Source organism: Crocuta crocuta, unplaced genomic scaffold (assembly GCF_008692635.1).
Source record: "Crocuta crocuta isolate KB4526 unplaced genomic scaffold, BGI_CrCroc_1.0 scaffold61, whole genome shotgun sequence".
Classification (NCBI taxonomy): domain Eukaryota; kingdom Metazoa; phylum Chordata; class Mammalia; order Carnivora; family Hyaenidae; genus Crocuta; species Crocuta crocuta.
The window spans coordinates 6,305,867-6,329,864 of record NW_027528369.1 but is presented as its reverse complement, the minus strand read 5'-3'; the positions used below and the strand labels follow the sequence as shown (position 1 = coordinate 6,329,864).

General features: G+C 42.1%; 1 protein-coding gene and 1 long non-coding RNA gene across 2 annotated transcripts in view; one reads left to right on the top strand and one right to left on the bottom strand.

The window, feature by feature from the left end:
• Positions 1–23,998, bottom strand: part of CDH13 (cadherin 13) — a 1,024,187-nt gene that overhangs the window by 870,168 nt on the left and 130,021 nt on the right. The gene's annotated exons all lie outside the window — the stretch shown is intronic.
• On the top strand, positions 3,380–7,033 carry LOC144223475 (uncharacterized). The gene is made up of 4 exons (XR_013332702.1): positions 3,380–3,518; positions 5,132–5,251; positions 6,359–6,496; positions 6,761–7,033. It is a non-coding gene; the product is annotated as an uncharacterized LOC144223475 (long non-coding RNA).

The following is a 23,998-nucleotide window of genomic DNA, read 5'->3' as shown; positions in this document are numbered from 1 at the left end:
GGACCATGAGCCGCCCATGCAAACTGGTGCCTCTGCCCTTCTGGGCTCACAGCTGGACTACATTTCCCAATCTTCCTTGCAGGTAGGTGGTCACATGATTGAGTGGGTACACTACATGTGCCTTCTGAGACAGACCACAAAACCCTCTCAGAGCAGTTTGTGATATTTCTGTGTTCTGGCTGACTGGATGTGGATGTCTAGGGTCACTTTGAAGGCCATGTGTTGAAAATGGCAGAGCCACCCATTGGCCTCGCTTTCAAAATAACTCCAAGGAAGGAAGTCTCCAACTGAAACTGCTGGTCCAGAATTGTTGTGTGAGCAGGAAGTAGACTTCTGTGCTATTAAGCCACTGGCATTTCAAGGTCAATTTGTTACTGCAACTTAGCCCACCCACAGTAATACATTAGGAGGCTAATACATAGGATTCCAGGCTTTGGAAATGACTGAAAAAAAGGGTGCCCCCAAGACACACTATACATATACCTCCATAATCATGTGAGTAGATTTTTGGAGGTAGAAGGAAAAAATGGAATCTGACAAAGTAGCAAACTATGTAAAAAAATTAGTATTTAATTTTTTTAGGGTGCCTGGGTGGCTCAGTCAGTTAAGCACCCTACTCTTGATTTTGGCTCAGGTCATGATTGCAGGGTCAAAGGATCAAGCCCCGTGTCAGGCTCTGCATGGAGCATGAAGCCTGCATGGGATTCTCTCTCTCATCTCTCTCTCTCTCTCCTGCTCACATGTTTTCTCTCTCTCTCTCTCTCTCTCAAAAAATAAAAATAAAAATTTTCTCTTTATTTCCATTTATTTCTCTCCCTCCACTGACTCCATCTCCAATAGCTATGAGAACAATCTGACTACTAGTGTTTCTTCGTAAGGGAGCCACCACTGTCTCTCACATTTCTCCCTATTCTTACATGCTGCCCTAGTAATTCCAATTAAAGCTCTGGGTGCAGGTGAGCCCCCACAGTTATGAAGGGAGGGCTTCCTAAAGAAATAGAAAGTCGGGAAGTCTTCTCACTGAAATTAGAATCTCATCTAGCAAGCATTCCATTTAGTTCAACACAGAACTTACTTTTGCCCTAAGACAGCTCAGGGAGAGGAAAAAAATCACTGGACAGACTTTTCCAAATGAATAAAAAGTTCTTCTCTATATCCTTGGGGTTTCTGTCAAGTCATCTGAGGGCTGAGGCCCTACCACCTGTAGGTTACCTCTCTGTTCCCTCATGCCCCAATGGCTAACTCAAGCTGAGTGGAAGACAGGCTCACGCAGCTTTGCAAGCCTCTGCTGAGCAAGTTAATCTCGCTGAGTTAATGATGATGCCAGCACTAACCACCATCACAGAGAGCCTAATCAGTCAGCTGGTTGGAACTCTGGGGCCCGGGAGCCCGTCTCTCCTTGCCTAGCCATCCTCAGGCTGTGGAAAACTCTGTACTTATTAGGAGCACCTGCTTGCAGACTTGGGGAGCCTTCGTCCCTGAAAGGGAGGAACTGAGCACTTTCTGGCTCTGGGTACAGATCTCCCATGCTCTTGGAAGGCTGTTTCTTCCACAGGAAGTGTCCCTGGGTGCCAGCCCTGCAATAATGGAAAGGAACATTTTCTCACATCGAGCCACACCTGTTGTCAACAAGCATTTGCTTCCAATCTATTTAAGCTGCACGGGGGAAGGAGACTGTGTGGGTCTCGGGTATTTTTTTGGCAATGCTGGGCCCACAGCACCTGGGAAAGCTTCACAAAGTCTATGCTATTGTTTGGGAAGTGGGGTTGCTCCTAGTAACAGCTGCTGTGTTTCAATAGAGACCTGAGGCCTCTGGGAAAGTCATAAAGGCCTCGCCCAAGCCCCTATGCAGAGCTGAGTGCCAGGCCTGTAGAGTTGAAAAGCTGCCCATGCCTGTTAGGATTCCTGCAGACTCACCAGCAGTAGGAGCAAAGCAGAGAGAAGGCCAGTTTCCAGCATGTGATCAGTGCTGGAGCTATTTTTGTTGTTACTGGTTTGATTTGGGTTAAAGGTGTCATTAGGAAAGGTTATGTTAGGTGTCTGTGTTGAGTGAATAAAATACCCTAAGATGTACTTATCCACCTGTAATTCTTTTGTTCATCTGTTCTGATTTGTTTTTATTTATAAATTCACTTATTTATTCCTTTCCCCTTTCCTTCATTCAGGACCAGAGACCAATCCTGAATCCCAGTTCTTTAGACTTGCTCCCTGAGGCCCAACTTCAGTTCCTTGCACCTGTCTGATGCCTTAAATACTCCCATAACTTCTGCCTCTGGAAGAGGAGCCTCCAGAATACAGATATTTCTTCTAAACAGCAAAGTGACACTCTTGGAGTGAACATAAGGGCTAGGCATTCATCCACTGAATTCCCTGCTGTCATGGTGCCCACCCCTGGACATTATGCCCATATTTACCATGTGCAGCACCAGGGTTCACATGTGTACAACCTTCTTTGAATTATTCTGACATAGTAAGCCAGTCCTTCTTGAGAATTCCCACAGCAACATGGCATCATTCTCTACAACGGCACCCAGCATTCGGCTGTGAGATTTTTGGCTTGTTTATGATTCCTATACAAGACTGTAAGTTCCTTAAGGGTAGAGGAGGGACTTATGTGCTTCTTTATTACCAAGCCCAGAGGTCTGTTAAATGTTTGCTAAAGGATTTTTTTTTAAAGAATGGCCAGTTGTACTGATGATAAGAGTATATTGATGGATGAGAAGGCAGATGAGTGAGCCATGTATGAAAGGATGAATGTATAAATGGATTTATAGGTAAAGAGGAGAGCAAATGGGTGGTTGGATGGATAGGGACAGATAAATGAACAGGTGTGCAGATGGGATGGTGGGTGCATGGGTGAGTAAATGGATGGTTGGGTGAGTCCATGCTTGAGTGGATGGATGGATGATAGACTAATCAGTGGGTGGATGCATGGATATAGATTAATTGGTGGGTGGGTAGATGGACGGATCATAGATTAATCGGTGGGTGGAAGGATGGATGAACAGAGGCTGATTGAATGCTTGATGAGTGAGGATGAGTACACAGTGACTGGGTAGCTAGATGAATGGATAAGGAATGACCTCAACCATCAAGGGGTCAATGTCCACATCAATAGCATAGCTTTCTTTCAGTAAAATAATCTCCAACTGTTAATCCCTTGAAGAAAATCACAAAACCTGAACTGCCAGCAAGTGAGTCGGCAGGCCCCTCTCCTGGAGCTGAAAGAATATGAAGAATGCTAGAGTTTCAGGCTATTGCCAATAGGTGAAATGTTTTCCTGTGGCACATTGCTCTGGCAAGAGTCAAATCTGCTTCGTTACCTTTTAAGAATAATTTCCTGTATATTAAAATTGCCCCTTTTATTCTTCAGAAATGATACCTAAAATGAACCTTGAGGCAAGCTGTAGAAGATGCAATTAAAACAAAAATGGACACCGAGGGAAGTAAGGGAGTGGGGCCCGGAACTGCCTGCCTTCCCGGGAATCCTTGAAAAACAGTCCCTTCAGATAAGCAAGGTAAGAGAATCACTCCCCCAAACGTGACCTTGCTTCAAAGCCACACTGCCTTCCTCACTCCAGTGTATGGTTAGTCAGAAAATAAGAGAAGGTGTAGTATTCATTTACTGACATATGTAGAATGAAACATAACCCTTGTTCCTGTGTGTTGCGTTACTGTTTTTTATTATTACTACTGTGCTACAGACGTCTTTCCTTCCTTCAAGATAACAATAGAACAATGAACCCATTTGAAAGAGAAAAGCTGTCAGTTTGGATAAAATTAGTCTGTTTTTTTAATTAAAAAAAGGGGGAGACTAATCATGCCAATTGTAATTTTAGTAAGTTTTTTCTAATGTGAGTTTATTTAACCATGAATTTTTCCCTTGGGCTAAACTAATGACCACTATTAGGTAGTCTACTCCATTTTAAACAATCAAAATATTCAATGAAATAAGATGAAAATTATAGATAGTGATAATTACAAAATGTCAGCATCACCTGGAATCAATTTACTAATATGTCAGCTTATTAGTGGGTCTGGAGGAGAAGAGTCATTTTAAAATGTGTAGAAGGCATGTTGCATGGGCTGCTGTCACTTATCCCTTGGGGACTGTCATGGCTGAATATTTATATCCGTTGCTCTTCTGCAGTTGTATCTAGCCTGCTGGCTACACCCTTTATCAGAGAGCAAAGGGAGTACTGGCAAGGAGAGACAATTCCCCCGCCTCCTTAAATCCCCAAGTCCTTTCCTGAATTTTTTTTCAGGGAAGTGAAGACGGAGCTTTCAAATCAACCAATTCTGTTGTAACCACTTGGGGTCCGTACCTGTGGTTTTCCTCTTAAATATATAGTGTTGACCATTCCCCAGTTCCTGCCAGTGAACAGGAGCAGGGTTCTATGTAATTAGACCCACTGCAAACACTGTTGCTTGGTTTTAGGTCAGAGTTTCAGCTGTGCTAGTTTTGCTTAGGTAAATCACCTGTGTACCTGAATGCGTGAGCAAAATGAATGTGCTCTTGGCACAAAAGGGCAGAGACTGCATCCCCTAAAGTGTACCTGTCGGGGAAAGGCACCGTTAACGTGATGCACACGCACAGATGTGTTTGGCCCCCTTGCGGGACTGATCAATTCCCGGAGGCTGTCGGGGGTGCCTGTGTGACAAGAGGGGTTGAGAACCGCGACCCTCCCACTCTCCCTTCCCCGCAGTTGCCCACCCCTTCGTCCTATCTTGCCACCATCTGCCAGACAAGATATTCGAGGGTAAACATGTGCCCACACGCAGACACACTCGCAAGTGCTGCATTCCTCGTGTAAACAACCACCAACAATTTGGCTTTTGTGGGAGGGAGCCCTGGATAAACTCCTAAAGAAGAGCTGGCAGGTTACAGGTCAATTATGAGATTGGCTTAAATCCTTATTTCCAGTTCTTTTCTGCTTTGTCTTCTGTCACCTCCTGCCCTGCCCTTTGCGGCCACTGATCATGCTTCTAGGTCCACTCCAAACTCTGTCCTGCACAGTGTGTTTCAGATTCCTTTGTCCCAAGGGAGCTAGAATTCTTCCTACTGAATGCCAGGGAATAACTGTGCTGTGCCAGCAGCCTGATTTGACAGGGACTGTTGGACTCTGTACAGGAATTCCTGGAGCAACCTCGGCTCTGTACTGGGTGGATAGCTCTGGGAAGCAGCACAGTGCAGTGGTGGAGACCATAGCTTCTGAAGCCAAATTGCTGCCAACCAGCTGTAGGACCTTGGGTAAGTCCCCAACTTCTCTGTGTCTCAGTTTCCTCAGTTTGTAATGAAGAAAATTACACCCATCTACTAGAGATTACATTGGGTCAAGTGCTTAGAATGGAACCTAGCACACAGGAAGTGCTTTATATGTATTTATTACATTAAAAATAATCCCTAATAAGCTGATTATTAAAGCTTCAGTCTTCGATTCTCAGCCTCCCCTGTCTTTTACACTTCGAGGTTCCTTTTCATCTCTGCTACAAAGTTCTGCACCTTTCTTTGTGCACTGGGATCTCAATCTTTCTATCTGAGACCCATTTAATGTACCCAGCAGTCATCAGAAGTGATTCCTGATTTTTATCTTTTCTCATACCTGCACTTGTATTTAAACCTATTATAGAATTCAAGACCAAGGATACTTCAGTTCCTGAGACTCAGACAATCAAAGCATTTTAAATCCACTATTGAAATAAGGAATGGAGGTGGTAGTCTTGCCATGTCCCATGTCTGGAAATGATTGAATATAGGTGCCTATTACCTTGTGTGCATAAAGCATAAAGCTGTTGTAAATAATGAGGACTCTGGCTAGGCCTGAGTTAAAATCTACTAGTTTTCAAAAGGAAATGCATGAAATGATAAATAATAAATAAAGAAGGGGATGTTTCCCTGCCAACCATATCTGATAAATACGTCCTGGGGATCACATCTTAAAGAAAGGCAGATTGTGTGTGCATGCGTGTGTGTGTGTGTGTGTGTGTGTGTGTGTGAGAGAGAGAGAGACAGAGAGAGAGACAGAGAGAGACAGAGAAAGGAAGAGAGAGATAGAAAGGGAGAAAGGGAGGGAGGGAAAGAGAGAGAGAGAGAGAGAGAGAGAGAGATTGATTCCAAAGGCCATTCCCAAAAAGGAGCTGCAACAAGGTCTTGGGCAAAGTTTGCATCATGAATGAGCATAAAACACCTTCCATTCCAGGGAGACTATTTCAAAGGTCAATACTTATTTGTGTAGAAAAGACAGAGCAGCAACATGGGAATGTACTCACCACCCAAAACTTGGCAGTAAGGCTGGCTTTAGCATCATGGATCAAACAGGTGGATGTAAAGTTATTGAAAGTGTCTTAATATTTGTAGACCAGCAAAACCTGATTTCTATCCTGAGTGTTCCAGACTGAAATGTCCATATCCTATCAAGGGTATGTAGACAGATACAAGGGGATGCATCACTCCTCAAGACAAGCAAGATATTCTGGGGGGACAATTCTGTTAAATGTAAGTAATTTGAAGCATTACTTTGCATTAAAGTAATCATGGATATTGTGGTAGGTGGTGTCTGGCCCTCAATGGTCTCTGCCTCCCTGCCTGCATGCCCTTGGGTAATTTCCCCTCTTGAGTGTGGGGAGAACCCACTAATTTGTTTCTACTGAATAACATGGCAAAAGTGGCAGGATATCCCTTCCGTGATGAAGTTACCAAAGACTGACTTCTGTTTTGTTGGCATTTTGGCTCTCTAATTCTTCTCGCTTGTTTGCTCAGAAGAAATTGCTGCCATGTTGTGAGCCACCCTATGGAGAAGTCCATATGGCAAGGAACTGGACTTTCTTTGGCCAACAGCCAGCATGGACTAAGGCCCTCAGCCCAATAGCCTGCAAGGATGGAATCCCGCCAATAATCCCTGAGTGAGCTTGGCAGTGAACCCATCCCCAATCCAGGCTTGAGAGGACTTCAGCCCCAGCCCACACCTTCACTGAAGCCTTGACTGGAGCCAGAGGACCTGCTAAGCAACACCCACATTTCTGACCCACAGAAACTGTGCACTAATAAATGTGATTTTGTTATGCAGCAGTAGATAACTGTATGGTTTATTATGGACTAGGGTTTCAGCTCATGCCCAAATACAACCCCCCCCCCCATCCCCGAATTACACACTCTAGAACATGCCATTTACAAAGAACAATGTTAATATAAATAATACTAAAGCCCTGGAGCCATCTTTCCATCTTCACTTTGCATCCTTTTGATTGGCCTATCTGACCTGAATTCCTTGATCCTCAGTTTCCTCATCTGTAAAGTGGGGATAAGAATCTTGGCATCAAAGAAAAAAAAAAGGAATCTTGGAATCATCAGTTTCCTGGGAAAGGTAAACCAGTGGTCTCTGAATAGCATAGTACCCAGCATACAACAGCTTTGGTCCTGTGCAAAGTGCCAGGACACTTAGGTCTCTGTCTTTACTGCAGCTAGATGTGGAATCTGCCACCTCTTCTCTGTCAGAGGAAAGGAGGAGCAAGGTCACCTCAAACCAGCTCTGCTTTCCCAAGGCAGCTCCCCTCTGGTGTTTGATTATATCATTAAGTACCAGGTGTTTGGTTTGGAAAGAAAACCAACTCCATACTCAACCCCCTAAGCACAATGAAAACAGAACACAGATAGAACACGGATTTAACCTTCTCATTCAGTTAAAGCCTATGTTCTCCAAATCAAATAGATTCTTATTTGAAAAGGAGCTTCGTATTTGCAGGTTGTTTGCGTATTATTAAATTTGCCACTATGTCCAGCTGGTCCCTTTGTGTGTCCCCATTTACTAAGTAATGTTTACAGATTCAGAGACTCCAACTAAGCATGGCTGCTTGTTAAAAATAATAAAGGGCTCTGGCCAATTGAGCACCAACTCTGTGCTGGGCATTTCTGCATATGCAGATTTTGGTATTTTTGCAAACACATATGGCATAAATAGTGCCATTTGCTATTGCTTCCTTCATACCTCCATCCATTCATGGAAAAAAAAAACCATCAGAATGTGTCCCAAACAGACTCTAGTCTAGGGATAGACTTAAGGGTTATTTGTCCCAATGTGCACTCAAGCAAAGAAGAAAGGTACTAATGATACAAAAATCAACTGTGTCTGTCTCTGTGCTGGGATCTCTCTGCAGGGGGTCTTGGGGAAGCTGTGAGGCATAGGAGTTAAGGTCATTGGCCGAGGGGCCAAACTGCCTGAGTTTTCATCCTTGCTCCACTATTTACTTACCAAAGAGCCTCAAATTTCTTACTTAACCTTTCTGTGGCTCAGTTTCTCCAGCTGTAAGATGAGGTTAATAGAGAACTATCTCATAACATTGCCTTAAAGATTAAGTTAGTCAACAGACTTTAAATATTTATCTTACATTGCAATCAACAACTGTTATCATTCTAACCTTTGATATAGTCTATGGGTGTATGTGGTTCCACTCCCATTTTATAGATAAGAAAGTAAAGTTCAGAGAAAGCAAAAATCTTTCCCCGGGCTCGTAGAGCTGGTAGACAACGGAACTGGAAAAGCAACTTACACACGGTGGAGTCCAAAGCCATGGCTACCACAATTGCTGAACTATGAGGCTTTGCTGATTCTCTTATAGACGTGGGTAATCCTGATAGTGACCATGAAATGGCCATTTCCTGTGTGCCAGGTACCATCCTAAGAGTTGCACATGAATTTGTCTCATTCACTTTTCATCACATCTTTTTGCAGTAGGTGCGATTGTCACCATTTTACAAATAAGGAGACTGAAGTTTAGGAAGGTTAAGCAATGTACTCAAAGTCACAAGTGGGTGGTGGAGACTCCTACTGGTCACTATACCCTGTCCTGCTCTCCTTCCAGGCCTGTGGGGGGATTAGGCAGGGTCCTAGGGCCATTTGGCAGGGTCCCTGACTCATTCTTGCTCAAGGGCTACAGGCAGAAGTGACCTGGTTCAGTTCTAAGTCAAAGCATTTCATTGCCAAGACTCTCCAATGCCCCTTCCCTGGCTGCAATCAGAGGAGCACATTTGGTAAAGGAGGGGCCCTAAGACCAGGCAGCCTTGCTTCCGTAGCCATCTCATGGAGAATCATTGCCTGACTTGGTTTTCACGAGGGACAAATAACCCTGTGTCGTGTGTGGACCCTGGGATATGTGCCTCGTTTGTGATTTGGCGAGCTTCATCTCTCCTGGCTGACACGGCTGGTACATGACATTTCCAGGGCTCAAACCCTAGAAGATGAGAACAGTGATAACTTTAACACAGGGTAGTGTTGAGAATTAAATTATATCAGACAAAATCCATATGGAAAAGTATAGCACAGAGCTGAGCACCTGGTAACTGCTCTATAAACGTTTGGCAAAAGAAAGAAGAGAATCCTTTTTCTGAAGATCAAGATTAAAACCTCTTCAAGAATACATAGTGAGAACGAATAACACATAGTGCTTACACTGTGCCAAGGGCTCTGTGCACGGAGTCCTGCTTATTCCCCACAATAACCTATGAGAAAAATACTGTAAGTATCCTCAGTTGACAGAGGAACAAACCAACACATATCAAAATGAAGGAACAGAACTAATGTCATATAGCTGTAAATGGAAAATCTGAGTCTCGAACCCAAGCAGCATGGTCCCAGAGCCTATATTCTTCATTTAGAGGAAGGAAAGTGGATTTTTTTTAAAAAAGGAAATTCAATCAAGTGACTAGTTAGGTGTAAAGAAAAATAATATATAAAGTTTGAAAAAGGAATAAAAAGGTTATATTGGCAACATAAGAAAGATCTTACTTTCAATTACCTTCAGCGAAGTTACTTCACAATGGTAAATGAACAGGTGTGTAAATATACACACATAGAAGAAAACACAAAATGTAGCAGAGATTGATGAAGGCAGCTCTAGACTTTTATGAGATAAAACACAAAATAAAAGTACCCCCAAACACAAAGCTGTGATGTGTTAATGTTAAACGGAAATTTACAGATAAAGCTCCTCTATGTCATAGGGACAAGTCCTTCTATTACCTCCCCCTGCAGGACTATTTATGCCAAGGGATCCCTGGGGCCCTAGAAAGGTAGAGCATGCCCAGAATAAAGCTGGAGTGGCAGCCTCCAGACCCTTCCACACATCCTTGCTGTTAACCACTACATCAATCCAGAGATGGGCAAACCAGAGAAAGGAAAGAACTCTCACAAAGTAGCAGCTCTAAAGGCAAAGGAAACCACAAAGAGTAAGAGGGACATTTCTCTCTGCTGCCACAGGAGAATTCAGACAGCCTGACCATAAATGTTTCTGTTGGCTGAGCCCATCTCCAGGCTTCCTCTGCCTTTCCAGCCTCTGCATCCTCTGTCTCAGGCCCCAGCCCTGAGCTGAGTCTGCGAGCAAAAGGAGTATATTCAGATTCCATCACTTGATAAGACCTGGGTATCATCCTTTCCACACTGAGATACCCAACCACTAATTTGGGTTTCTGTACACCCTCTACATTTCCTTTTCTGACAATCAGACCTTCTAAGATTAGGGCATTCTTGGGCATCCTGATGACCGCCTTACCATCTTAACCCCCATTATGTTGGCTTAGCCCATAGGAAGTAAACCAGGGAAGTATTCTGGCTTCATTATTAAAAGCTTTGCCTGTAGAATCTGTGAATTCAATGCTCAGCTCTTCCTCTATGGTGCTGGACAAGTTAATGCTTTAAACTTGTTTCATCATGGTTTTTTTTTTAGGTTTAATTATTTTTTTTGACAGAGAGAGAGAGAAAAAAAGGGGGACGAGGTAGAGATAAAGGGAGAGAGGATCCCAAGCAGGCTCTGCACTATTAGCACAGAGCCCCACATGGGGCTCAAACTCACAAACCACGAGATCGTGCCCTGAGCCAAAATCAGGAGTTGGATGTTTAACCAAATGAGCCACCCAGGCACCCCTGTTTCATCATGTGTATAAAACATAAAAACCTTGACAAAGGTGATGATGATGGTGATTACAGAGATGATGATGATGACATCACTTACTTCCTAGGGCTGCAAGGAAGAGTAGCCAAAGTATAATAACTGGCTTAGTGCCTGGCTCTGTAAGTGCTCAGTAGTTTAGTTAGGTGTTACCTCAGCTCTTCCTGGGTTTTATCTGTTTAGCACTTCATCTACCCAGGCTACCTGCACTTCAGAGACTCTGTCCTGTGACCCAGCTGGTTGTAGTCCGTCTCATCAGTTTCCTTTCTCTTAAGAACCACCTCCCTCCCCATCCCCCCCCAAGAACCAACCCCTCCCTCCCCTCAGCCTGCACACAGGTGAGCTGGGGTGGGCGTCTCTAGTTTGTATAGGTGAGCACTGCAGCAGATATAGTCACTGCTCCATCTGCATTCCATGGATCCCTTTGCCATTTTACTACACACCCACTCCCAGTGAGCTTTCAACCCTGATAGCCAACACTGGCAGTGGTATGCTAGTAAATATTTAACAACCACTATGGAGATGAAGAGAGCCCTATTTTATAATGTTAGTCAATTTCCAGAGTGTAACTACTCCCTTTGTGGCTGATTTCAATCTCTCAATGTGAGGTTAACTAGCTAGCACAATAGCTAAAAACTTAACACCCATACCCCATGAGCCATCACAAGCAGTGCCTATACACTAGAGGCATCTTTGTCTATCTCTTAGAAAGGCTGCATCTTGGCTGCCAGGATCTGCTTTGCTTGGGCCCAAGGAGGACAGGAAGTATCTGGGCATTTATGACCCTGTTCACCCCCCATCTCAGTACCCCGTAACCAAGGACTGATGGGTTCAGAGATATAAACCCTCAAGAACTCTCACCAACACTGAAGTGTGACCCGTGCTATCTCCAGTTTCCCTGGGAATGAGGCCACAATGATCTCCATGGCACTCTGCTCGACACCACATCTTTTATCACCTTCCTGCACCCTCAGTCTTATTTCCCCACTTCCCTATAGTGTCTCCTGAAAAGGTTTCTAATACGTCACTCTCATACAACTCCACATCCCAGAGTCTGCTTCTAGGGAACCAAACTGCAGGCAGTGCTTAAGAGCTTGCTCTCTAAAGCTCTGAGTTCAGATCCTGCCTCTGATACAAGCTATGTGACTTGGGACAGTTACCTAAACAATCTGAGTTTACATTTCCTCATCTATTAAATGGGCCCAGAAGTCCCTCCCAGTAGAGCTGTTTGTTGGGAGAATGAAAAGATAAATCCTCTAAGGGTCTTAGCAGAGTCCAGCTCATGATATATCTTCCATAAATGCTGCTGCCATTGTTATTGTTGTTATTAAAGATAGCATCTGAACTGGCGTCCACGACAGAGCTTCACTTGAGATTGTTGACAACTGAGCCCTCCCATCGAGTAGGGCTGTGCGGTTGTCCTGAGCCATACCTAAGCTTGCACAGACCTTTGGAATCAGAGTTTAGGCTTCTTGGCTGTCCTTTCCTGGAACAGGACCCCCCTCCATCTTTCTCTACTGCAGAGGGAATGGGCCTGGGGAAGACCCCTTGACCAGCTCTGGATCTAGAAACCCATCATGCCCTTCTTCTAACTCCCCCCAAACCTAGACAGCCAGGCAGGGCTTAGTGGAAGACAACAAGCAACTAGGATCCGCAGAAGGGATAGAGCCCCTTTGTCCATGATCCAGTCAAGGCCCCTGCCTTGACTCCAATGTCTCCACCTTCTTATGCAAGGAAATAGCAGTTGCTGCCCAAGAGAGGTGAAATAAGCACTCATAAAATGCTAGTGGCAGGCGAGATTAGTAATAGTCCGTCAAAGAAGCCATCAGGAAACCTCTACCCAGACACTAAAGTGACACGCTCATCCCATTGGGTTCAATGGCACCAATTTTAGACATCTTTTCTAAGTAAAGAATCCTAAACTTGGAAAAGCTTTATGTGCACAGATAGCCAATTTAGCTTGTAGCTTTGTATATAATTGATACATAATTTTAATTAATGAGTTAAGGTATTATTTATCATGGTAAACTGGAAAGTACCTCGATTCCAATAAACACAAAATAATAAATATTATGAGACTGAATTTTAATTAAAAACTTCTTATGAAAAATTGTTTGTTAAAAACTATAATGTGAAAAGGCTTATGAAGCAAAATAAAAGAAATTTTCATTTAAAAATCACAACTTAATTTTTTTAAATATGCAAACAAAAAACACTGAGAGTGACTGAGGTTTCCTTTTTTGCCACATTCTTGCCAACTCTTGTTGTTCCTTGTGTTTTTGATTTTAGCCATTCTGACAAGAGTGAGGTGAAATGTAAAGAATTGTTGAATCACTATACTATATGCCTGAAACTAATTTAACACTGTATGTTAATTATACTGGAATTAAAATTTTTTAAAGTTTTCTTAAAAAAAGAAAACACACTGGAAATGTTGGAAACAAATGTGCCACAATAAGGAAAGGCTTAACTAAAATACAGTCTATCTAAGCAGAGAAATATTATGTATCCATTGAAAATTGACTGTGTAGAAATTGTGAAGTGGTACCTGTCTATGGAATGGCAATAGAGATCAAAGCTTAATTACTGCTAATATATATAAACTAAACTTATCTCTACTTCTTTTTCTTTTTTTCAGTTTTATTTTTAAATGTTTTTATTTCCTTTTGAGAGAAAGAGACAGGGACAGAGCATGAGCGGGGGAGGGACAGAGAGAGAGGGAGACCGGATCTGAAGCAGCTCTAGGCTCGGAACTGTCAGCACAGAGGCTGACATGGGGCTCCAACTCGCCAACAGTGAGATCATGATCTGAGCCAAAGTTGGATGCTCAAGTGACTGAACCACCCAGGTGCCCTTAAACTTATGTCATCTTAGCAGAATACTGAATATATGATTTATAAGGAGCCCAACTATATAAAACTAAACCAACTTAAAAATGTTATGCATAAAAGAAAAAAACTCTAACTATAGTAAACCATTAAGAATGATCATATTTAGGCTGCAGTCCTTGAGAGATTTATGCTCTTTCCCTTTTTTATGTTCTAAATTCTCTCTCATTAAGGAGAATTACTTTTATAATAAACAGTGTTTTTGATTGATTGGCTGAATACCAACAGCAAAAAGTACACACAAACACACATACACACAGATGAAATAAGGAGTGGAAAGCAAGGGAGAACATTACTATTCAAACACCCTTCTCTTTTAATGGCTTTCAGATTTGTTTTCTAATAAGGCTAAATCACAGCCATGATCTATGGCAGGTAGCAGCCTGACCTAACCAGAGAATTGACTCAAATGGTAACTTCCCAAATCATGGTTACACTCTGGCTCTCACTTCAGCTCTGGAAGCATTGGCTGGGGTCAGCAGCTGGGAAACAAGGTATGCAGTCTAAGAGAAAGAGAATTCAGAACTCTATGCTCACTGATAATCTGGTCAGTCTTCCTTACCAAACATCTGTGGGCTTGCCAGAGCTTACCTTGGAAATCAAATTTCGTCTCTGCTGTGTGTTGTTGCATTCTGTGTGTTGTAGGCTTACGTCCATTGTTTCCAATTGAATTTTGCTTTTTAATTGCAGTGTGTTCAGGTAAGTATGTTCTTGCTAAAGCATTAGGGGGAAAAAAACAGCTCAATGGAGGCCCATTGATTCACCACTTGGTGGGTACATGTCTTTCCATGAACAATTCACCATTTGAGTGCTTGAAGGAAAAGCTGGGGCATCATGGAACAAGTCAGCAACTACTATCTCTCTCTCACACACACACACACACACACACAAGTAGCATTCATTCTGAGTAATATCCATTCATATATATCCTGTGTGGCATCATTAGACACAAATGTCAATAGCCACTAGTGTCCTTTTGAATGTTACCACTTTGTTGACAGCTTCCTCAATTGGAGGGTTCAGCCTGGCATCCATAAACACACAGGTATCTTCCTTTATTCTTCCTTCCTCCCTGATGCAGAGGGCATGATGCCTTTTTAATATCCCACTTCCTAACACATGAAGATACAGTATATAAAACCTGCCATCTGGCTCTTTCTTTTTTTGATGAAGCCATTTACATTTTCTTAGTATAATTAGTATTGCACAGTAACTTGTCAATATTCTTCTGCCATGGCACCAAATAACAGTTTAAGTATACCTGCAACTTTGATGATTTATTTGTTGCAGCATGCTTTCAAGCACTGGTGAGGGATAATTACCAGGGAGATTATTACATGGTGTTGGGTTAATTAAATATGATAAAGCCATTTCCCTGTGACATGATGGGTCTGTTTCAATCTAAATGATATAAAATGGTCAGACTCGTCAAAGGCAACATGGTGACCCCACAGAAGATTAGACCTAACCAAAATAGAATACTGCTAATGATGTTTCTGAATTTGATGTTCCATCTCGATTTCACTAGCTGTCTTTTTAATCAGAGAGATGTCATTACAATGATCGCTCTTGAACATTCATGCCCAGCCCTCATGAGAAAGCAGGGACCTTCAAACTACCTTGAAATGTTGGTGAAATACAAAATATTTAAGGTGTAAAAGGGAGTCTGCTGGCACCAAATTGCTTCTGTTCTTCTTTGTTAGACTGAATCAGTCAGTCTTAATTGAGCACAGCCTGGTGGGTTAAGGGGTAAGAAACAAGAAGAGGTGAGAGACTGATGTCCAATGGCTGCTGGACGATTTCCCTCCTCTAGTGGAGAGATCACTGGGCTGTAAATAGACCTAAGCACCAGGCTGGAAGTGTAATGGGCACATCTTTGGGGACAATGTTTTCTATTTTAATTTTAGAGCAACAAGAACAGAGATTGGTACACTACCATATTTTTGAAGACAAAAAAGTACCTTACACGATGAACATTAATGGCTGGATGCTACCATGCTATGATAACAAAATGCAATAAAATAGAAATAGTCTCCATTGTTCAACTCCCATTTCCTTCCCACAGATGATAGATACAGCTGCTGCAAGCCTACAGTGGCCAAAATGATCAATTCAGTCAAATACACACTAAGTAGAGCACCCNTAGATCCCCCCCCCCAAATATCAATAAAACTAATTGCAAGAATGACTGACCAGGTAAGGGGCATCATTTGCAATCAGTAGGTATCTATTGAGGTCTCCCACGTGCAGATCACCATAAGAAACAGTATAAACAACTTATGAAACTGTCTCAGTCAATAATAAGAGACTACCTTGTAGTTTGAGAAAATAAGCCCAATGTTGCATGATTGTGTAGCAAAGAGAAACATTCCCCCCAGCCACAAGGAAAATCAAACTAGTTCCTCAGTATTAGGCAACTTCCACAAGAAAGCAATGACTCCTGATAGCTTCCCTCATCTCCTTCCTGAACCATCAGCCTCAACCATTTCATACTCACCGCTCTGATACAGCTGATCTCCTTGACTTCTCCCTCTCTCCTCACTCCTTTTCTCTTTAGTCTTGCAACCATCATTCTGTTTCACTTCTTTTGGCTCTTATAAGTGAAGGGTATGCTAGAACATGAACCCCCTGTGTGCCAGCCTCCCCATCCTTTATTCTCCCCCAGTCCATGATTACCAATAGCAACAGCAGCAATTAATATGCAGGAAATTCAATGACCAAAGGAGAAAGAGCTCAGGCAGAAACTCACTAGGGCTTCAGGGAAGTGCTGGATTGGAGCTGAGCCCTGAAGGAAAAGTGATGAATGAACAAGTAGAATCCAGGGCCTCGTGGGCAGAAGAGTGTGAGCAAAGGCACTGACCTGGGAAAGCCAAGGGCCAGGCATGAGGGGATGCAAATGTGCTTGACACAAGAAATTTTAGTTTGACATCAAGGCAAGGTGAGAGTAGAAAGACTCTGGCCAGCAGGAATTCAAAAATTTTTGTTTGTACTTATTCCGTGGGTACACTGGTATGACAACATGTGTGAATCCTAAAAAAAATGTTGAGTGAAGAAAGCCTATAGCAGGTCCATGCTTCATGATTCCACTTATACCAAGTTCTAGAATAGACAAAACTGATTCATGGTGGAAAACAGAGCAGTGTTTGCTTTTGGGGTGGTAGGGGGTCAGTTTGGCTGGGAGAGACTTGAAAGACCTTTGTAGGATAATGGCAATTTTCTACATCTTGACAAGGTTTGAATCACATACAGGTGTACGTTTGTTAAAACTTGTAGAACACACATTTCAGATTTATGCATGTCACTGTGTGTAAATCAAAAGAGAAAAAAATACACAAATGTTGAACTATAGTTAATAATATGCATACTAGAGTGGTTAGGGAGAAATTATACCAGTATCTGCACTTTACTTTGAAATGCATCAAAGAGATAATATAGAATGGATTAATGGATGGATAGAGGAATGGATAGAGGGAGTGACAGGTAGGAAAGTGGTAAAATGTCAATGGTAGAATCTAGGTGGTGAGTGCTCGTGTGCCTACTACAAAATTCAACTTATCTGTAGGTTTCAAGATTTTGATGATAAAATGTTGTGTTTTTTTTAATTGTGTATTGGGCACAGATGAGCCTTGAAGTTAAGGTAAATATCACCATTTTACTGTCAAAAAAACCCTTTGCATTTTGTATTGAGTAATACTGAGAAGAAAGCAATTTTTCAGAGATTTAGTCAGATTTATTGGAATGTGTTGATAAAGATATGCAATAAAGACAATAACAATGATGGCTACTACTATTATTGGCACATATCAGCTGCTCTCGTTGTGTCAAGCACTGGGGTAACAATCCCATTTAATTTTACAACAGCCTGAAGAGAGAGGTATTAATATCTCCACTTTTTTGTTGGAGAAACTAAGCCTCAGTAAGATTGAGTGGCTTGACCAAAGCCAATCAGGCAGAAGGTTCTAGAGGTGAGGTTCAAAGCTAGGGTTATATAAGCATATACTGGGGACATAGATGGCAACTGACAAGACCATGGAGCATCTTTGAACTTTGTTGTAACAGTCTGTAGTTATCCTGGGTAGGGCAGTATATCCTTAATCTCAGATGGGATCCCAGTTCCTTCCAGAGTTGAAGAGAGTTTCACTCCTTTCAAAATGGTCTGAACTTGGTGTTATACATATCAGCTGTGGATTTATGGGCTTTGCAAATTATTCTTAGTGCGTCTTGACCTAACTTCTACAAATTTTCCTTGACTTAAAAAGAAGTTTACACTAGAGGCACCTGGGTGGCTCAGGCAGTTAAGCGACCAACTCTTGATCTCGGCTCAGGTCATGATCTCACAGTTCATGGGTTCAAGCTCCACATCAGGCTCTGCACTGAGAGAACAGAGTCTGCTTGGGATTCTCTCTGTGCCTCCCCACCCACCCTCTCTCAAAAAAAATAAACATTAAAAAAAAAAAAGAGGTTACACTAGATATCCCACATAGCACAAGACATTTTGGCAGAAGCCAAAGAAAGCCTCCTGCCTTGAGTTACAAGAATGATTTTAGGGGTACCTGGGTGACCAGGTTGGTTAAGCATCTGATTCTTGATTTCAGCTCAGGTTATGGCCTCACCATTCATGAGTTTGAGCCCCATGTTGGGCTCTACACTGACAGTGCAGAGACTGCTTGGGATTCTCTTTGTCTTTCTCTTTCTGTCCCTCCCATGAGCATGCATGCTCTCTCTCTCTCTCAAAATAAGGAAACCAACTAAAACAACAACAACAAAAAGACCAATTTTAATGGCAGTCTTTCAGACAGTGAAGTGTGGTGGTGAGGAAAATGTTTGGGGCCAGACAGCCCTTGGAAACAACTCATTTCTTAAATTTGATTTAAAAAAAAAAACAAAGAAAAACAACAACAAAACAAAAAACATCACTGTAGGATACAGAGGCAGCAGGTATTCCCTAGGAAGCTGGGTCTTGTATCCTGAGTTTCCATAACTGTAAACAGGTGATTTTATTACACGTTATTTAATTCCTGTGAGAATCTGTCCTCTTTTATAATGAAGATAATTCCATGTAATTCTCAAGTCATTATAAGGAAAAACCCATGCCTGGGAACTCACAGGGCCTGGCTCTGAGTAGATGCTCAGTGAAAGTTTATTTCCTTTCCATTCTCTCCTCTGATCCACAGGAAGAAATGACACTGAGAGTGTCAGACTGTGAAATACTCCTCAGAGGTATGTTTAACACCAGAATTAGCAATTATGCCTCCCTTAGAATGCCTTTCCAATGAGAATCTCATAGTATAAAAAATTACATGCTTATGAAGGTAATTATTCTTTTTATGCCACATGATTTTCTTGTAACAAATACTACTCACAATATAGATCCCCCAGTGATGCTGGTTACAGGCAATATCAGCACTGGGTAGAGCATGGGGTAATCAGCAGAGATGTGGTGGGTTTTCAGTCAGAAACAATATAGTCTATGATTTTGATAGTTAAAATTGAAGGAGTGAGGAATCAATTTCCATTTAATACTTTCAGAGATGGACACTCAATGGAAACTTGTTGAATTGAGCTAAAGAGGAGGGAGTTTTTCACAAGATGCAAAATGGCAGTACCTTTACAAAGAAACCTTTATGGTTCTGGAGGGGTGTAGAGTGTCAGTAATTGGGACCTCAACTTGAGGCATTTAGTTGACAGAATTCTGAAGAAATTCACTGCAGATCAAAGGACCCAAATACTAGTCTCTTGAAAAACTGAAAGAAAAAAATGGCATTCAATTTGACCTGATACATCCACAAAGTATGTGAAGGTGAGATGAATCCATGAAGAAATGAATTAAGAATTAATGAAGGGATTATGATCTTAGTTCAACCTCACAGATTAAAGGGACACAAATCTGTGTACAGCAAAGGAAACAACCCACAAAACAAATAGGCAACCGACAGAATGGGAAAAGATAGTTGCAAATGACTTANGAGAGAGGCAAACCATGAGAGACTCTTGAATGCTGACAAAAACTGAGGACTGATGGATGTGGGGGGAGGGGGGATGGGCATGGAGGAGGACACTTGTGGGGATGAGCACTGGGTGTTATGTGGAAACTAATTTGACAATAAACTATTTGTAAAAAATAAAAAATAAAAAAAAAGGGACACAAATCTGTAACCAAAATTAACTCCAAAATGATACATGTCTTTCATTCATTATCACACATTTATTGAGCACCTGCTATGTTCCAGGTCCCCTGCTGGGGAAATCTGCTATTTCAGATACATCCATGAAATATATGGATACAAATCATACCTTATAGTTTTTAACCTTATAAAGGAGGCAAAGTGGATCTCAAAAAGCCCTCTCTGTTCTCACATCTGCCTCCCCTGAACCCCCAGATTTGCAGTACCATTTCCATATATTGTTTGAGCCTTCCTGTTCCACTTTTCCTGCCAGTCTTATCTTTGGAGTGTGGGGAAGGGAAAGAATCCATACAGACAGAATCAGAACCCTTTCTAGAAGGTCAGAGACAGGGGAGGGCCTTGTTCCAAACATGTGCTTGTTTTAAATATGCATAATACACAGAAATTTTACTCCTACCCAGACTCGAACTGGTATGCCTCTTATTGTTTTTCAGGCATGATCTCACCTAATCCTCAATAGAGACTGCCAAAGAGGTGCTATTTGTATTTTGTATTATTATTATTATTACTGTTAGAATAGTTATCCCTTATTTACAGTTGAGGAAACAGGCAGCACATGATTGCAGCTTTTCCATTGTCATGGGCCTCAGAATTAGAGCATCTAAAAATTGAACTTGGCTGTCAGCTATTTGGATTTCAATACCATAGTCTTCCCTCTCTACCCTTTTCATTTTAAAACTTAGGGGCTCATTTATATATCAAATGGATGGTCATGCATTTAAGTGTTCTTATTTCTTCAATAAGTATTTATTAAATGCCAAACATGTGCAGACACTGTGCATTTTTTTAATGTTTATTTTTTATTTTTGAGAGAAAGAGAGCATGCAAGCAGGGGAGGGGCAATAAGAGAGGGAGACAAAGGATCTGAAGCAGGCTCTGCACTGTCAGCATGGAGCCCAGGGTGGGGTGTAAACTCATGAACCATGAGATCATGACCTAAGCCAAAGTCAGACACTTAACCGACTAAGCCACCCAGGTGCCCTGACTCTGTGCATTTTTCAGATAAAGGTTGTCTTTTGACCTAAACTGTTAGTGCAGTAGCTTGGATAGGTGTATGTACCTTTTCAATCTTTCATTCATTCAGCAAATAGTTACTAGATGCTCACTATGACCTCCTAGGATGGGGATGAAACAAGGACCAAAATGGGTAACGAGCCAGAACTCATGCAGCATGCATTCTAGAAGAGGAGATGGAAAATAAACAACTTTTACATATTTACTATGTCAGAATGTGCTATGCACTGGGAAGAAGTAAAGCATGGAAAGGGGTCAGAGAATGACAGGAGACAGAAGGGATATGCTAGTTTATACAAGATGGCCTCTGTATAAAGGGGACATTTCCGCAAACACTAATTTAAAGGAGGAACAAGCCAGGAGAATACGAAGGGGGGTACCTTCAAAGCGGTGAGAACAGCACATGGAAAGGCCCTGTGGTGGACTGGAGCCTTGCGTGGGCTCTTCGACTAGCAAGAAGTCCAGGGAAGCTAGAATCCCATATTCATGTGTTTAAATAAAATCTACAATGTCAAGGTGCTGGTAATTTTTCACACAATAGCGCCAGGGATGTCCTGCTTTGTACTTTCTATCTTAGAACAGTCTGTGTACCACCCACAGCACAGGAGACAATTGTTTTTCCTCAAAAAGTCATTAAGCCTCTTTCATCACTCCACAACAATGGCTGGATAATGAAGACAGTACCCACCCAAACCACCCAGGGCATCCCCAAGAGCAAGAACCTGCTGATTAGAAAGACATTTATAAACAGATACAGAGAGCATGGGGCCGCCTTCCTCTCCCTCCAACATAGCAGGTCTTTGCTTTTAGCTCCCAAGGCTTTCCAGGGAATCCCTCCCCAAGTCCAGCCTGCCCACTGTTTGGCCAGAGGACTTTAATCAGCTGACATGGAAACAGTGACCCAACCAGGAGCATGGCCGTCATTGAGAGCCCAAGACAGAGGGAGCCACAGATAGAAGCAGAGAAGCTGAGAGTTTGGCTTCTAATTAGTGGAAAGTTAAAGTTGGTTTGAATCATTAGAATTATTGACTTAGGGGTTTATTAAATAACATCCTCTCACATATATATTCTATTAATACTCTGTGGTAGCTCCAGTTAGCTTCAGTGCTTGAGAACTGTGTGCATTAAGAGATAATATTTTAGAGAAGTCGTGGGTAAATTTTGTGCCAAAAAGTACAAGCCTGAATAATTTCCTTTCTATGAAATGTAGATAACAATTTAGAGGTAATCAATTCTAATGGTACAGAACTCAGAAATCCTGAGAATTTAAGTATCTTTGGAGCGGAAAGAGAAGCTTAGTAATCATTGCATCTAATCCCCAAATTGGGTCCTGGGAGAAAGCAGAGCGATGTTGGTGAAGGCCAAGGTGAAGGTCACTGGGGGACAGCCAGGGACACACAGGTTCACTGATGTGCTGTTGCTTCCCTTCTTGATGCTGACTTGAGATTTCACTTTGCAAGCTCCTTTAACATACTCTGTAAAAAATTCAGCGATTCTGTCAAGTGTTGCCATTTCTCTTCGTCTTTTAGCTTCTGTGCCCTTAATGCATGATGGTTCACCTCACCTGTGAGAACTCAGTGTCAACAGAAGGCACTTTCCTTGTAGTCTAAAATGTGTGTGTGTGTATAAAATCAGTTAAAGCGGGGGTGGGGGAATTTTAGGCATGAGTCCAAATTTCACAGCTTTGAATCATTCTCATTTTCCCCCCTCGAAAATATATCACATTCTGCTACTGACAATACAGCATGGAGAAATGCTAACTTGAACAAATGAAATTGTTGAGATAGGAAACAAGTGAAGAATAAAAATTTTTTGGAAGTTCGCATGGCTTTTCATCATGCCTCCATCATAATCGCGAACTCCAAGTTTGCTGTTACTTTCGCATAAGCTTACCCAGCATGTTCATAATGTAGTGTCATGTGCTGAAAGCAAATGACCCCAGATAATTTTCAAGAAGTAGTCCTCTGGAAGGAAGGAATATGGAAGCTGAGTTCAGATGGTGCTGATTCTGAACACCAGACATTGGCTAGCCTCCCAAAATACTGTTCCTCAATATTCTCATCTGAAAAATAAAATATGTTTATCCTATAGGTTGCAAGCCACACAAAAATAATGCGTGTTCCCTTCTAGGATGGTTCTTAGCATCCAGTAGAGATACTTAATAAATACTGTAAAACCTGATACATTTCTATAAATAGAATCTCAAATATGAATCATTTAAAATAAGGTTATGGCACCCTTGATAAAAATACATTTTTTCCATTTCAGTCTATATTGCAAAAAATCATTAAACAATAGTGAATCTTTTTTTTAACATTTTTTGAATGTTTATTTATCTTGACAGAAAGAGAGAGAGAGAGAGAGAGAGAGAGAGAGAGAGAGAGAGAGAGAATGAGTGGGGGAGGGGCAGAGAGAGACACACACAGAATCCTAAGCAGGCTCCAGGCTCTTAGCTGTCAGCACAGAGCCCAATGTGGGGCTTGAACACACGAATCATGAGATCATGACCTGAGTGGAAGTTGGTCATTAAACTGACTGAGCCACCCAGGTGCCCAACAATAGTGAATCGTGCACTGGATTAATTGACAGTATACCCAATGATCATGATGAGACCGCTTTTTTTAAAATGTTTATTTTTGAGGGGGGGGAAGGGGCAAAGAGGGAGGGGGGAAGAGAATGCAAAGCAGGATCTGTACTGACAGCAGTGAGACCTCCATGCAGGGCTCAAACTCACTTGCTAGGAGATTATGACCTGAGCCACCCAGGTGCCTCATTATATGACCACTCTCTAAACCCAATGTCCCTTCCCACCTCCCAGTAGAAGATAAGAATTCAAATCTCCCCCTTTTGAGAACTAGCTGTCAGAGGACAGCACTAACTGCCCATTGCCAATCCCGTTATCTCCAAATCTGTGTTACTACTCTGTTTTTACAGCCACCTCCCCCCCCCCCCCCCCCCCCCCCCTCCCCC